The sequence below is a fragment of the Equus quagga genome, chromosome 17, assembly GCF_021613505.1.
Source record: "Equus quagga isolate Etosha38 chromosome 17, UCLA_HA_Equagga_1.0, whole genome shotgun sequence".
NCBI classification, from domain to species: Eukaryota; Metazoa; Chordata; class Mammalia; order Perissodactyla; family Equidae; genus Equus; species Equus quagga.
Window position 1 is genome coordinate 58,218,162 of NC_060283.1, and position 5,936 is coordinate 58,224,097.

Below are 5,936 nucleotides of genomic sequence, written 5' to 3' on the forward strand. Positions count from 1 at the left end.
CAAAAGCATCCCAAAAAATAAAAGCCTAGGACGAGATGGCTTCCCTGGAAAATTCTACCAAACTTTCAGAGAGGTTTTAATACCTATCCTTTTCAAGCTATTACAAAAAATTAGGAAAGATGGAACACTTCCCAACACATTCTACAAGATCAACATAACTCTGATACCAAAGCCTGACAAGGACAAAACAAAAAAGAAAAACTACAGGCCAATATTGCTGATGAACATAAATGCAAAAATCCTCAAAATATTGGCAAGCTGAATACAGCAATACATCAAAAAGATCATACATCATTATCAAGTGGGATTTATACCAGGGACACAGGGATGGTTCAACATCCACAAATCAATTAATGTGATACACCACACTAACAACATGAGGAATAAAAACCAGATGATCATCTCAATAGATGCTGAGAAAGCACTTGACAAGATGCAAGTCATTTATAACAAAAACTCAACAAAATGAGGATAGAAGGAAATTACCTCAACATAATAAAAGCTCATATATGACAAATACACAGCCAACTTCATACTCAATGGGGAAAAACTGAAAGCCATCCCTCTGAGAACAGGAACAAGACAAGGACGGCCATTCTCACCACTCTTACTCAACATAGTACTGCAGGTTTTGGCCAGAACAATTTGGCAAGAGACAGGAATAAAAGGAATCCAAATAGGGAATGAAGAAGTGAAAATCCTAAAAGTCCATCAGGAAACTACTAGAAATAATTAACAATTACAGTAAAGTTGCAGGGTACAAAATCAACTTACAAAAATCAGTTCCATTTCTATACTCTAACAATGAACTTACAGAAAGAGAACTCAAGAATACAATTGCATTTACAATTGCAACAAAAAGAATAAAATATCTAGGAATAATTTTAACCAAGGAGGTGAAGGACTTATACAATGAAAAATATTAGATGTTGTTGAAAGAAATAGATGATCACATAATGAAACGGAAAGAGATTCCATGCACATGGATCGAAAGAATAAACATAGTTAAAATGTCCATACTATCCGAGGCAATCTACTGATTCTATGCAATCCCAATCAAAATCCCAATGACATTCTTCATGGAAATAGAACAAAGAATCCTAAAATCCATATGGGGCAACCAAAGACCCCGAATTGCTAAAGCAATCCTGAGAGAAAAGAACAAAACTGGAAGCATCACAATCCCTGACTTCAAAATGTACTTCAAGCCATAGTAATCAAAACAGCATGGTACTGGTACAAAAACACACACACAGATCAATGGAACAGAAGCGAAACCCCAGAAATAAAATCGAACATCTACAGACAGCCTATCTTCAACAAAGGTGCCAACAACATACAATGGAGAAAAGATAATCTCTTCAATAAATGGTGTTGGGAAATCTGGACAAGCACTTGCAAAAGAAGGAAAGTAGACCATTATCTCATGCCATACACAAAAATAAACTCAAAATGGATCAAAGATTTGGAGATAAGTCCTGAAACCATAAAACTCCTGGAAGATAATATAGGTAGTACACTCTTTGACATCGAACGTAAAAAGATCTTTTCAAATACCATGTCTTCTCAGACAAGGGAAACAAAAGAAAAAATAAACAAGTGGGGCTTCATCAGACTAGAGTTTCTGCAAGGCAAAAGAAACTAGGATCAAAACAAAAAGGCAACCCACCAATTGGGAGAAACTATTTGCAAATCACATATCTGATAAGGGGTTAATCTCCATGATATATAAGGAACTCACACAAGCAAACAACAAAAAAACAAACAGCCTGATCAAAAAATGGGCAGTGGAAATGAACAGACATTCTTCCAAATTATACAGATGGTCAATAACCATATGAAAATATGTCCAACATCACTAATCATCATGGAAATGCAAATCAAAACTACAGTAAGATACCACCTTACACCCGTTAAAATGGCTATAATCACAAAGACAAAAAGTAACAAATGTTAGGGAGGGTGTGGAGAAAAGGGAACCCTCATACACTGTTGGTGGGAACGCAAACTGGTGCAGCCACTGTGCAAAACAGTACAGAGATTCCTCATAAAACTAAAAATAGAAATATCATATGACCCAGCTACTAGTAGATACGCACTATTGGGTATCTACCCAAACAACTTGAAATCAACAATCCAAAGTGATATATGCACCCCTATGTTCATTGCAGCACTATTCACAATAGCCAAGACATGGACCCAATCCAAGTGCCCATTGACCGATGACTGGATAAAGAAGATGTGGTGTATATATACAACGGAACACTACTCAGCCATAAAAAAAAGACAAAATCATCACATCTGCAACAACATGGATGGACCTGGATGGTATTACGCTAAGTGAAATAAGCCAGCCTGAGGAAGACAAACACCATATGATTTCACTCATATGTGGAATATAAACAAACACATGGACAAAGAAAACAGTTCAGTGGTTACCAGGGGAAGGGGGTTGGGGGAGGGGCACAGGGAGTGAAGGGGAGCACTTATACGGTGACGGACAAGAAATAATGTACAACTGAAATTTCACAATGATGTTAACTACTATGAACCCCATAAAAAAAAATCCCAACTCAAGATAGATTATCAAAAAAAGAGTTTTCTGACTCACATAACTAAAAAGCCAGGTGTAACTGGATCCAGGGTTTCATTAGGACTCAGTCTCCCTGCTGATTACTCAGCTTTCCCCTCTGATGGTTTTATTCTCAAGTCGTGATAATCCCCAGCAATTCCAATCTTGCTTTATATTAAGATCAAGTCCAGTAGAAAGAGATTCTCTTTCCCAAATAAAAGTAGAGTTATTTTCAGAGGATATGATTAACATGTGCAGCTCTGAAATAATTGCTGTTCTCAAGTTCAGGTCACATGCTCTTGGCTGCAGGAGAAGAGCAATCCTATTATATCCATGACTCATTGCTGCAGCAATGCTGTGTAACAAACAGCCACAGAGCTTCAGAGGCCACAGTGATGAGCATTTACTGCTCACATGCCCGGGGTCTGCTGGGATTGGGCCAGGAAGGCTCTGTCCCTCTCACAGCCTTCCATGGCTTAGCAGGAGCACAAAAGAGGAATCAGAAATGCGCAAAGCTTCTTGAGGACTTGATTCACTTTTATGTAATTCTATTGGCCAAAGCAAATCAGACAGGTGGGGAAATAAATTTCAACTTTATAGGAAAAATCCCAAAGGTACGTGCTAAAGGGTATGATATGACAAAGATGAAGAACTGAGACCATTGATGCAACAATCTACCACACCCCTCAAAACCCCATGGGCAGAGTGGGAGAGGGATGGTTCTCCAAGGGAGATATGAGCGCTGTTACTGGAAAAAGTGGTGAATAGATTCCGGTTAGCAAAGTCACAAGATGGCCACTTGTGGCTGATGGAGCAGAAAGCAGAGTATCTAAAAACAGATGAAGCACTAGTTTCCTCAGGCTGCTGTAACAAATACTACCAACTGGATGGCTTAAAAGGAAAGTTTATTCTCTCACAGTTTGGAAGGGCAAAAGTGTGAAATCAAGGTGTCAGCAGGGCAGTGCTCCCCGAAAAGCTCTGGGGAAAATCCACGCTTTGCTTCCTCCAGTTTCTGGTGGCTCCTCACACTCCTTGGCTTGGGGCTGCAGATCCAGTGTCTGCTTCTGTCTTCACATGGCCTTCTCCTCTGTATCTCTTCTCCTTTTCTTATACAGACACTTTTTAAAAACTTTATTTTTCAGAGCAATTTAAGGTTTACAGCAAAATTGAGGGGAAGATGCCAAGACTTCCCATAAACTCCCTGCCCTGACATGTGCATAGCCTCCCCCGTTATCAACATCCTGCACCAAAGGACATTTGACAAACCTACCTTGACACATTATAATCACTGAAAGTCCATCACTTACTTAGCGTTGACTTTTGGTGTTGTATATTCTATGGGTTTGGACAAATGCATAATGGCATGATGGATATCATCATAGTATCATACAGAGTATTTTCACTGCCCTGAAGATCTTCTGTGCTCCTCTCATCCCTCCTCCTCTCCTCCAACCTCAGGCAACCACTAACCTTTTGCTGTCTCCATAGTTTAGCCGTGTCATGCAGTTGGAACCTTATAGTGTCTACCCTTTGCAGATTGGTTCCTCACTTAGCAATATGCATTTAAGGCTCCTCCATGTCTTTTCATGGCTTGATAGGTCTCTTCTTTTTAGCACTAAACAATATTCCATTGTCTGGTTGTACCACAGTTTATTTATTCATTCACCTACTGCAGGACATCTTGATTGCTTTCAAGTTTTGGAAATTATGAATAAAACTGCTATAAACATTCATGTGCAGGTTGTTGTGTGGACATAAGTTTTTAACTCCTTTGGGTAAATACCAAGGAGTGTGATTGTTCGATCACATGGTAAGAGTATCTTTAGTTTTGTAAGAAACTATCAAACTGTCTTCCAAAGTGGCTGTACCATTTTGCATTCTCACCAGCAATAAATGAGAGTCCCTGTTGTTCCACATCCTCATATCATTTGGTGATATCAGTGTTCTGGATTTTGGCCATTTTAGTAGGTTTGTTGTGGTAACTCACTGTTTTTTGTTTTTGTTTTGTTTTGTTTTTGAGGAAGATTACCCCTGAGCTAACATCTGTGCCCATCTTCCTCTATTTTACATGTGGGACATCTGCCACAGCATGGCTTCACAAGCAGCATGTATGTTCACAACCGGGATCTGAACCGGCAAACCCCAGGCCATGGAAGCAGAGCGTGCGAACTTAACCGGTAAGCCACCAGGCAGGGCCCTCACTGTTATTTTAATATAGGCACTTTTCATTGAGTTTAGTGTCCACCTAGTGAATCCAGAATGATGTCATCTTGAGATCTTTAACTTAATTCCACCTGCAAAGACTGTTTTCCGAAATACAGTCACATTCTCAGGTACCAGGGTTAGGACTTGGACATATCTTTTTGGAGGCTACAGTTCAACCCATTGCAGATGCTATTAGAAAGGGTCAGTAAAGACAGAATACAAACTAATACAGAGTCTTTGATAGTGAGAATGTAAAGAAAGCAATGTCTGAAAAATGCTAGAAGTAGAATCACTTGTATTTGAGACGGGTGAAGCTTGTCCATTTCCCCACACTTTGATGCCAGGTCATAATAAAAGCAAGTCTCAGACCAAAATCTACTGCTTGTACAGACGTTTATTAAACATGTATTTGCGAGCAAGAACAAAACGGTTCACACTGCATGATAAAAAAAAAAAAAAAACCAGCTCTTTTTCCTATTAAGTGTTCTAATGACCTTTGTATAAAAGTCCACTTGAAGCTGACTCAAAAATATTCCAGAGGCAGATTCTATTAACATTATAGTTGTCATCAGAAATCCAGTAGATGGACACAAGATCGTTTGAGGATAACACTCGTGGTGCTAAGTGTGGGAAGCATTTCTGAAATATTCCAGCTAATCGTATAACTTTAACACCACTAATTATCCCAGTAATATCTGATTAATGATTATGATGATGAATAAGTCGTTAATTTTACCAATGAAAATATATTTCTGATATTCACTTTGCTAATTAGCAAGGCATCTGGGTTTGGTATCCACATCTGGTGAGACAGAGAAGGCAGAAGCACTTGAGGAAACTGAGGCACAGAAAGAGTAAGTGATTGCCCTAAAGTCACGTAGATAGCAAGGGGCCCAGCTCATTAACTCTGCATCCCACAATGATGAGCCTGGTCTCTTCCTCTTAATCTCTCTGGACTACTTATATTGGTAAATACTCTAGACGCAACTTGACTCTACTGCTTTGAGGCTAGAACTAAAAAGAATAGGTTGTAATTGAAGCTGTAGAAGTGATTAAAGAAAATGAGTGACGCAAGAAACCCATCTCAAACTTTTCCACATTTACTCTCATCTGATGAAAAGAATCCTAAGGGTTGTGTGTGGCCAAAAAGGTTAAGGTC